This window comes from Typopeltis vanoorti, chromosome 15 (genome assembly GCF_054136105.1).
Source record: "Typopeltis vanoorti isolate ZY-2024b chromosome 15, IOZ_Tvanoo_1.0, whole genome shotgun sequence".
Taxonomy (NCBI): domain Eukaryota; kingdom Metazoa; phylum Arthropoda; class Arachnida; order Uropygi; family Thelyphonidae; genus Typopeltis; species Typopeltis vanoorti.
The window spans coordinates 20,747,882-20,760,173 of NC_143563.1; positions in this window are offsets into that span (position 1 = coordinate 20,747,882).

A 12,292-nucleotide genomic window follows, 5' to 3' on the forward strand; every position below is an offset into this window, starting at 1 on the left:
TAACTTATTCAAGTTGAATTGTTTTTATATAATCAATTATAATTATATATACAGTAAAACCTGTTTTTACGTTCCCGCAATTTATGTTTTTCTGCCATTTACGCCATTTTCTGTTGGTCCCGTCTTAAGTCCTATTCTCACGATTTATTGTTTTACCGCCATTAACAACTTGACGTGGACGTTATTTCCAGTGATTTGCGTTTTTTTTTTTTTTTTTTCTCGGTGGCAATACCGATTTTCGAATCGATTTCAGCGGAAATCTGCGCATTTCTGTTCTCAGGTAGCGTTGCTTTCGGCTGTAGTTTCGTTTCCGCCATCACGGTGACTTGCGCGCATGCAGCAGTGCTGTAGTGATGAGCGATCCCGTGATTTTTCAATGACAGTACGAATTGATATTGCAGAATTTCTGCAACGTAATTTAGCGTGTGAAAGTTGCTTTCAAGTTGCGGTGGTGGATTATCCATGTTAGCAACATGGGGGAAAAAAAAAAGACAGAAAATGTATTTCGGTGGAAGAAAAATGGCAATTCTGCGACGTGTAGATTGACATGCCGGAACACGTATGCATTTAGCACAAGATCTTGGACTCTCCGTGTCCACTTTGAACACGATAGTAAAAAAACAAGTCAAGCATTGAACTCAATGCAAAACAATCTGGCGCTAAGTCAAAAAAAAAAAAAAAAAAAAAACGAAAAGCAAAAACAGTCAACAATTAAAGATTTTTTTTAAATAGATACATACTAGCAGTAAGTCATCTTTTAGCCTTTTTTAATGTTTTTTACATTTACTTCTATTCACACTTTCCTGCTATTTGCACTTTTTTCCATCAGTCCCCTGAAAAGTGTAAAAAAGGGGTTTTACTGTATATATATAATCAATTGTAATTATATATATATATATAATCAATGTTAATTATATATGTAATTAATTATATATAATCAATTATAATTATAATTCCAATAAGTTATGGCGTATGTATACTTGAAGCAAATTCGGGACGTCTAATATCTTGACAACAACATTCAGGACATTTAATATCTCAATCCTTATAGTCCTTATAAGGACTGGCTTAAAGGGGCGAAGCAAGAATGATTTTCATCTTCCCCGTTATCTGTAGAGGACAGTGTAGGAATAAGGTGTTATTGAGCTATTAAAGCTCTGATCATGGCAGGAGGATAACAGCAATAGCCGAGCCTCAGTTAGAACTTCATTGGCTACACCATTGCCATCCATTACCCTCCAAGAGTATTGGATTGAATGAATCAATCACCGCATCTCACGGTCGATTGATTCTAAAATCCGACTGTAGGCCCTGAAATCATTAGTTAAATTAATTTATGTAATATACTTTATGGTGTATTTATAGATCGCTATTATTTTAGTTGCATTTGGGAAAAGTTTGTTTTATTTCATTTAAATAATTTCTTTTAACTGATGCCATCTATTTATAGTTTAATATAGTTGTCTTATTAAAAAAATTTTAATATTGCGAGCCATTTCACAAATACAGTGCTTTGTAATGGTAATAAATACTTTAGATTGTTTTGTTTTTTTTATTTAACGGATACACGTCTCTTACCTAACTCAGCGGTGGCGGGGAGGGGAGACTTTTAATTAGTAGACGTCAGCTGAATGCGTGATGTTTTTATCATGTTGGTGTACTTATGAACTTTAGTCCATCATGGTAATATAGCATGTTGAACTGTATAATTTTAAATTATTATTTTCTTCATTTTAAATTATATTTAAAATTTTGATATACTGAAATTAAAATATATTTTCCAGTTTTAATTTTTCAGGGGTTTTTTTTTTTTTGAAAAATGCAAATAATTTTATTTTATTATGAAATTAAACTGAAATTGTTAATTCAGTCATAAATTTATTCACGCGCTAATTTAATAAAATTTCGCCATCAGCAGTCTACGAAAGTTGTCACGTGCCAGTTAACTCATGCAGTTACGATTCTGCTTCAAAAGTACAAAAGAAATGTTGTTGTCCTAATCATTTTCTTATAAATACGCTAACAAAGAATAATAAACTGTTTGTGTTCACATTTCACTTGACTTAAATATAATTTTCTTTATCTCTAAAAGTCGTACAGACTTGTATACCTTGAGAATTGAGTATCGGAGATGAATTTCGTCACCTAATTTGAGATCCCTGCTTATTGGTGGCTTGAAATAATCCCATATTCGGTTCATTGAGGTTGCGGTGCCTGGACTATATAAACATAAATACCTGGAAATAAAAAAATTAAAAGAAGAAATCGTGTTGCCACTCACGGTTCAAATATACAATAGGTTTACAAGACCTTTCGTGCATTTGTATAGATGAGAACCATATAAAAAAAAATCAGAAAATCATTAGACACGCACACACAAAACTTAATAGTTTAAAGAAGCTGGTATGCTACTGAAATCCTAGGTAGCTCTAGGGTCTTTTATTCCAGAAAGGATGTCGGTGAAATTTTTCACTACCAACTAACTTTTGGAAATCGGTGGGTAGTGGGGTCCACCCTTAGTTGATACGATAGTTGAGTGCTGCTGAGTTGAAGATTTGGGGGGGGGAAGAGTACTGTAGAAAACCGTCATATGTGTCTCTAATCCTAATTTATATTACTGTGTTATATGTAGATTTCTAATTTGCGGGATTAACAGAACAGTTGACGTGTGTTTGAACCTATCTTCCGGTGGCTTAACATTATAATTTTAACATTATAAAATTATTTGGTTAAAATATAACTGAAATTATTGCCTAACATTTTGTATATTAAAAAAAATGTATTCTTTATATTTGTTTAAGAGTTTATGTTATTTTAATTTTCTTTTTTTAACTTATATATCTTAGAAAAATAAATAATATTAATACATCTTTTTTAATTAGTTATCATAATTTATTCTATAGAATAAACAGTACGTGAATAAGCATCTGTGTGCATCTGTAGAAAGCCGTATCAATGACTAATAAAATAAATTTGAAAGAGATGTGTAGCAATAGACTGCAAGCTTAAGATATATAGTATAATATAATATATAATAATTGGTCATATAGTATAATATAATATAATAATATAATATAATATATAATAATAATAACACTGACCTCATAGCCAATTGCTTCGGCCGTAAATCCTAAACAACCAACCAAAAACTCATAAAAAAAGAAAATTAACATCTTTAATTACAAATCAGATGATTCATTTAAATATGACTAATCAGACATGATACTTCCAATTATGTCACCAATAACTTTATTTCTAATATCAAATCTCTTTTTTTTTCTCTCCACTGGAAAGCTCAACTAATAATGACGCAAATGCTAATACGTTGACGCCTTTATTTGGAAAATAATGTGAACATGTAGTCTTTCGCAAACATACATACATCTTTCACTGCGAATATAGATACCTCTATCCTGGAGAGATTTTCTGCTGAATGTTGATGAGCGGACAACTATTTTACACTCGTTCCACCGTCAAAATGGCAGTTGCCCTCTTGACCTAACCCTAATCTTACACGTTTAACTTTACCAAAAAAGTGTTTTGTAAAGTTCACATCGAGACTAATCTGACTTTTGCATTCTCATTTCCTCAAACCATGTCACTACAGCCTTTGCAATATGCGACATAGGGTATTATCGTGTTGATATTCAAATGAGAACCATCCTCGCACAATAACACGAACACTCTGATAAATAACATTCCAATAATAATAATACTGAAATACATTCGCCATATGAAGCATAATTCCTCACTCAATAAATCACTGCTTTCCAGTGATCCAATCGTGGTGAGATCTGCACTATGCAAGTTGACCTAATTTAGCTTTTACGCCCAACCCCCCTTCCATACAAATAAAAGTTACGAAGTTCATCGGCACTAACCTCTAAAGACCGGTCGGGTCACAGATTACATCCTCCAGATATGGAGGACAGCTGCGAGACAAGCAGGGTATCCTGACCAATAAACAGATCCGAATCAACATTGCCATCACGGTTGTCGAATCGGCCCTCGGTAAGGCTTTCAAACCAAAACGTCACACAACCGTAAGACATCTGCTCCATATTAGGAACTGCTGCTTTTTTTCAGGGAATTGATGGTAGCATGCACCTTCTCCCTGCTAGAAAGTTGCATCTTCTGACTAATATCTCACCTTGGAGTTCAAATGCCAACTACAGTATTCAGGACCTGACAAAAATTGAACACACAATATCAAAGTACCGGCTCGAATACCGTCGGGTCAATAAGGATCTCGTCCATAGCTTAGGCAGAGGGTTATGTTCGAAAAGTCCTCTACAGTCTCCAAATCATCTCAATCACATTAAAAATGAACGAATGTAAACAAACCAGAACATTGGGAATTCCTTGACTATCCTTCAGTTGAATATCGAAGAATTCACTAGATCAAAATCAGATGTACTAAATAATATCCTAACCAATCAAGTAGAAATTGTTGCTCTACAAGAAATCTCCCCCCCCCCTCACACACACACGCACACACAAGGAAATATTACCATTCTTGGTTGCATTCTTCTCTCTCATAATCCTGGTGAACGACATGGTCTGGCGGTCTACGCAAAAGCATATTTGGGAAGCATCTCTGAATATATGAACCATTCGCAAAGTGCCTGTTTCATTGGTATCCGGCTGTACAACTTCTCGCTCTCTCTCTCTCTCTCTCTCTCTCTCTCTCTCTCTCTCTCTCTCTCTCTCTCTCTCTCTCTCTCTCTCTATATATATATATATATATATATATATATATATATATATATATATAAGTAAAACCGAGATTTAAGTAAAAAGGTTTTACTATAAAAACACTACTAGTTTCGGCCTGTAACAGCCTTCATCAGGTGACATTATAAAAGAAAGAAAAAAGAAAAAACCCTAAACACTGAAGGTTAAAAGACTATGAACAACATAGACAGTCTCTATACATAATTAGCATGAAAAAGTTGTAGTTGTATTTAAATCTGTTCTTTCGTTTGTGGCATTGTTGGGAGAGTGCGTGCTTGCAGCATCACGTGAACGCCAGTACATGATTACAGTTGAATGACTATCTGGGAGGTTGTAGCTCAAGTTATTATTTAGATGAACAGGATTGAAGATAATTTCGCTAGATTCCACGATTTTTCTCTCTAGTTCATCATTGCAACGGAAGATGTTAGTAGATTTTTCCCAGCAGACTTTGTGACTTTGTTTTTCATCATTAGGATTAGCCGAGAAAAGGATATGACTTGATAATGCACTGGCTCGCTGTCTCTTGTAAGTAATGTCCCTCATGTGTTCTTCTATACACAATTCGACAGATTTGTCTGTCTGCCCAAAATAAGGAATATCGCAATCACACAATATTTTATATACACCAGGGTATTTGAGTTGATGATGACAAGGTTTTGGGTGGCTTATTAAGAAACGGATCTTTGGAAGCGGAGTAAACAAGGTTCTGATATTGTATTTTCTTAGAACTTTTGCTAATTTATATGAAACTGTACTTATGTAAGGAATAGATATATTGTCTTTGAATCTATTTGTTTCTTCTGAGTGGTGTCTAGGAGGATTAAGAAGGAATTTTTTAATGATTCTCTTGGAATATCCATTAACTTCGAAAGAAGTTTTCAGATGGTTTTCTGTAAGAAGTTCATTTGGGTCATCCAGAAGAGAACGGGCTCTATGTCCCAAGGTGGAAATTATTCCAAGCTTATGAGAAGGGAAATGATGGGCCTGCACCTCCTCACCTAAAGATAAATCTCCTGGCATAGACGGGCTCACCACTGAATTTTATCAGTCTTTCTGGAAACAGCTTGGACCTATCCTCTACAGAGTATTTGTCGACTCGAATACCAATGGCTTTCCACTCGATATGACAACCTCAGTTATTAAGCTCATTCCAAAGAAAGGAGACGCGACGAAATTAGGAAACTGGAGACCCATCTCTATCACAAACACCGATTGTAAAATTATATCAAAAGCCATTGCCAACAAACTTAAACCCGCTCTGAGCGAAATAATAAATAGGCATCAGAGCTATTCCATCCCTGGAGGATCTATCCACGAAAACTTAACCTCATAAGGGATCTCATAAACATAGCGAACAACAACAGTGAAACAATAGGTCTTATAACACTAGATCAAGAAAAAGCTTTCGACCGCGTTGAACACCTATACCTCTTCAGCTGCTTGAAAACATTTGGCTTTGGCTCAGGTATCATTCATTCTATTAAGATGTTGTATGCCAAGGTACAGTTTTGCATGAAAATAAACAACATTCTTACCATAACTGTACCATACAGCAGAGGTATTAAACAAGGCTGTCCACTCTCCGGTCCTTTATACACAATTGCCATTGAACCCTTTTTGTGTAGACTCAGCATGCTGCTTAGGGCATCCCGCCTTAAACTTCTCTACCAAACCATAACCCTGACAGCATATGCTGATGATGTTACAATCACAGCCCGCAAAGAAGAGAACTTCCATAACATACAAATGGCATACCAACAATATCAGGAAGCCTCAGGAGCCAAACTAAACACATAAAACCACAGGACTGTGGTGTAGCAAATGGAAAAACTGAACGGATTCCCCAATGTCTGTTACCTGGTTCTGAGAGCGAAACAAATACCTGGGGATTTACCTAGGAAACACGCCCTCTTATGTGGATAAGAACTGGGAAACACTAAACAAACGTTTCAAGCAAGTACTAGGAAAGTGGGCAGCAATACGAGCCTCTGCCTCCACAAGAGGGAGAACAATAATCGTTAACCAAATAGCCACCAGTGTCCTTTGGCATACACTAAAGATTCTCACGCCACCAGTGCATTTCATTAAACAAATAAAGTCACCCATATATCGATTCATAATGAACAAAACAAACTGGCTTTCCTACTCCAAGCTATGTACTTCTCTCAAAGATGGAGGACAAAATTTGACCTCCATTGACAGCAGGATAACAACGTTCCGCGCTCGATTTCTCCTTAATACCCTACAACAGGAAATATCACACAAATGCACCACTGAATATATTTTCACTTCTGCCACTAGAGGTCTCTCTCTCTCTCTCTCTCTCTCTCTCTCTCTCTCTCTCTCTCCACAACCTTAAGAATGACAACAGCTCAAGTGCCAGTAAATTTAACAAACTTCTACAAAGATGCCCTTCGACGATGGAAGAAGCTAAACCTCCATCACTCAATGAAGACAGCATCCCTACCTGAAATCCTCATGGAACCCATCTTTCACAACACGATGGTAAGAAGCCCGATCACTCAGAAAGAGTTTTTCTTTCCTCCATGGAGCTGGCGAAGCATGAGGAGCTTGGGCGACATTCTTTCTCCAAGCCTCACCTGGCGCTTTCCAAATTCGCTCGAAAACCTGGAATATGGGAATGAGTCTGAGCAGATAGACACCGTAAAGGCCGCTTTTCAAGCCGCTATGCCTGATAGCATAACAGAAGTGGGGCTTAGCCCTCCCAACTCAGAAGATCTTTCTGATAATAACCAATAACTCATGGGAGCAACTTACACCCAGCAACACCAACAAGATCTACAGCACTCTAACACAACAGTCGAACCAAAGCACTTTATTGGAAAATCCTGCATCATCGGATCAAACACTATTTCAATGGGACCTACCATATCGCACAAGAGCCATCAAACCTGACACAGATAAGTGGAGAATGCGGCACAATATATTACCCACTCCTACTATATTACGAAAATTTAACTCAAACGTCTCAGATAACTGCCTGTTCTGCTACCAATTAGGAACAGTCCGGCATATCTACTTGGAATGCCCAGTCAACACCCAATTAATCAGTTTGTCACGGGAAACGTCAGCTCTCACCTGTGGTAGTCTTCATACAGAAGAGGAATATTTCAATCTAGTCCATGCGGAGTCAAATAACCATTCATTCTGCAATTACCTTTTCATCACCGCGAAAGCGGTAATATACAACTTCTACCTCAGACATACAAGACCAGACAGCACAGCAACTTCACAGAGAGGCAACTGACCAACTCACTGCAGCCTTCCAACAAAAGGTGAGAAGTCGGATCCTACACGAGCATCACCACCATAGGCAAAACAACACCTTAGATCTTTTCCACCAAGACTGGAATCCACGGAATCAACTCCTGGCTGAGCAGGGCGACTGCATTATAATCCACTTTCCAGCATAGAAGTGATATCATCCCCCCCCACCCCAAAGAAAGGGGGAAGAAGGATTGTTGTGCTTAACAGCGCGAAAATTAATCAGCTGGCACTCTCATGTAAATAGATAATATTGTGCAATGTTAACTCCTATGTTCTTCCACATTTATGTTCTTATGCAGTATCATGTTAAAATAACTCTTAATAGCTTTAATCTAAAAAAAAAAAAAAAAAAATGTAATTCGCCTTATAAGTGACTTCAATGTAACATACCTCAACAAGAGTATGAACATGTAACCTCTCTCTATATATAGAGAGAGAGATTACATGTTCATACTCTTGTTCATACTCTTGTATATATATATATATACATCGTAAAAATAAAAATATATATCTATCTAACAGGCTCACTCGTACTTTCTCATACTCTCGAGGGATAAAGCAAGGATGTCCTCTCTCCGGTCAATTATACACACTGGCCATAGATCCCTTCTTAAAAAGAGTACACGACACCATCATCTCCAAACGAACCAGCATAATAGAGCCACATCAAAAAATTACCCTATCAGCATATGCCGATGACGTCACTGTAATAGTCCGAAATGAAGAAGAAATGACAGTAACCGAGGAAGCACACAGACTATATGCACAGGCCTCAGGGGCCAAATTAAATTCTACAAAAACCACGGACTTGTGGTCAGACAGATGGAAGTCTAGAAATGATTCTCCGTTCGAATGTACCTGGTCAAGCGAAGGACAAAGATACTTAGGTGTGCACCTTGGCAACATCAAAATATATAAAACACTGAACTGGACACAGCTGCACAACCGTTTTAAACAGGTGCTAGTTAAATGGAACAGCGTTCGTTCCATGTCTTCACTTAGAGGAAGAGTACTAATAGTTAACCAGATGGCTGCGAGTGTCTTATGGCATACCCTCAAAGTACTCACACCTCCTGAAGAATTTCTCTACCACATTCAAAAGGAGAATCAAACTTTCCTCTGGAACAAAACTCACTGGACAACACACACACACTCAACTCTGTAAGCCACTCAGCAAGAGAGGTCAAGGCCTGATTTCCCTTGAAAACAAGATTAGATCCTTCAGGATAATCCTACCCCTAAAGACACTTTAATGCAATCACACTTATGTAACTACCTTCGATTACATCACGAAATCATCCACCAGAGGACTTACACTTTCCACAGTCCTCCGAATGGCCAGTCCTGCACCATCTTCTCCTAAACTACCTCATTTTTACAAAGATGCTCTACAACGATGGAAAAACACAGGCTTTCATCACACACTTATAGGATCAACAGAGTCAGCAGTACTTACAGAACCACTATTTTCGAACAGAAACATAACAAGTCCCACAACTGGCCAGCCTTTTCTTTTCCCTACATGGAACTGGGCAGGAATAAGAGTCATAGGGGACCTCCTAACCCAGACCCTAAAGTGGAAAGCATTCACAAGCCTACCAATGAAGAACCCAAAAACTGAAAAGCAGCTGCAAGATTCCATTATAAAAGTCTATCCGGATATCGCTACACCTCAGGAAATCCGTATTCCTTCTAGAAACTGCTCGGGGCAGATATTTCATCTTGTACAATCTGAAGCCTCACTTCCAATTCTTCCCTCCGACTACAAGAAAATGTACCACTTCCTCATGTCAGGGTCTCCATCCTCGCCCTTCTTATATTCATCCTTAACCCTCTCATCTACAAGGCTGCATATGCCATTGAGTTTTCAGTGGGATCTGCCATATAAATCAAAATCAAAATGTGCCATATATATCTATATCTATATATCTATTCTATCTGCATTAAGAGATAAAATAATTTACAATATAATTGCTTAATAAATAAGAAATTCTTAAAAAATAGCCTTAATTTTAAAAAATATAGCTCTGCTATAATTTATTTCATAATTTATTACATGCACTGGCTAAATTCACTGATCATTTTTCTATGCGATATTTTAATAAATCTTTAGGAAATTGTTTTAATAAAAATTAAAAATTGAAATGAAACTTTAAAAAAAGAACAGTTTTCAATTAAAAATTTATTTTTCTTTCTTAGAAGAGTAAATAACTGAATAAGAAATAAGATTTCATGCACCAGAATTAAATCTACTTCAACAAATAAGAAGAATGAAGAGAAATATCGCAGGATGATATATATATATATATATATATATATGAAGAGAGTGGAACCTTAAACTTTCGATAACAACTCCTGGAACTGAGAACTAAGATTCACACCACCAACTAAGGGTCTTTTGTACATCATCTTTCGATCCTTTACGTTTACAAGTTGTAAAGGAAAGAAATTTGTACAAAAGGTATTAGAGAATGAAAAAGTTAAGTGAAGTCTTTATATTATACTTACCTTCTTAGCTGGGTACTGCTCTTCTTTCTACATGCATGTACTGATGTCTTCGGAAGTTTTTTCGACTATTTTCAATCATTTGTGGGTTCAGACAAGGCGAGCATAGGAATGTTGTCTGAAATGGCACTGCTGGAGTGGCGTCGTCCTGACTGGCAATGATGCCCATGCGCGAAATCGATCGTAGATGACTTTTTCTCACTTTGTTGATCATCCGAATGATGCGAAGTTATTATGAAGTGCTTAGTGTCTTTATGACTTCGTACTAGAACTATTCAAGGCTGCTGTTCTGAATTGAAGCAGTGGATATTAATATATCAAAAAAGCAAGGTTACTAACATTCATTTTTAAAATGTCATTAAAAAAAAAATCATATGACACTCGCGAGAAAAAAACAACTTTAATTTGATTTTTTTTTTTTTTTTTTTTTGAAAACCTGAAGGTTGTATTCATGGGTAAAAAAAAAAAAAGTCTGGGTAAGGCTGTTCCAAAGATGATATTGTTGTTGTTTTGAAGGTTTCTGTTATGAACTGACTGCATTATGTTTATCAACCACGTTGGTTCTTCTGTTTTTCCAGAATAAAAATCCCTTATAATGGGTCTTTGAGTGCTAGACGGAATTGGAACTCAGGTCTATCTAACCAAGGAGCACCATAGGTTGCTTCCAGTTGGTTTTATGTAAGTAAAAAACAAAAAATGATATAGAGTAACATTGGAGATTGTTGTGCGTGTGGAGCACATGACGTTCAAAGCAGAAGAGTTCAGTCTATGACTGTTATAAATAGCACTGAAATTATGATTAATTAATAAATTATTTAGCCGTGATCGGATTAGTTGAGTTCTCAAAATGGGAAAGTTTTACGAAATCATTTCTGTTGACATTTGGTTCACGAATAGGAACTTTTTAAAATCTTTCTAACAGATACAGTTTTCGTATAAAAGAGTAATACTTTAGTCCTATAACAATGAATCCTTTGTCTGGTAGATATCGCGACAACAACACCCAATTCATCATAACCACGGAACTAAATGTATTCTTGGTGTTCTTTATTTGAGATAACTTAAATGTCTTTCGGGAATTTGAGAAGACTCAAAAGCATATTTTCTGTGAAAAAGAACTGGGATGAAGGTCATAAGGTGATGGTGCTAGGGTTGAAGCCAATGTTCTGCAAATTCCTTATGTTTTACAGATCGTCAAAAGACAATCTCTGGAATATACGTTTGTCGTGCGTGCACGATGTACTAAAGGTTATTTGATAATGTTTGACTTCTGAAGTGAATGACGATGATGATGAGAAGAAGCATCGATCATCAATATACCTCCTCGTACTTGTTTTCTTTCTGTAAACTTCACCACTAATTTATTAGGTTGCTTTTGGATAAGAACTACAGGAATTCAAAGCGCTTATTTCCTTCTATTTCAAGAATAACTGACTCCTGGATAAACCGAGTTAAATCAAATAATTTTATATATCTGGAGGAAATCTTGACGCAGTAACGTCAATGAATCTGCGAGTAGGATATTTGTAAAATGCAAAACTACATCAAAATTAATTAAAAGGTTTTTCGATAGTCATCAATTACTAAAATCTTGTTTTTGAAATATGAATTTTTACCATATGTAGGAGAATGCAGTAAAAGAGGGAAGAACTTTCAACAAATTATTTGAGTGTTTCTTCGTCCCAAAATTTTATGTGAAAAAATTTCGCATAGCTTCATTTGTAATTATAGTTCTATGCATCGCCATTAATCCTGGACAAAT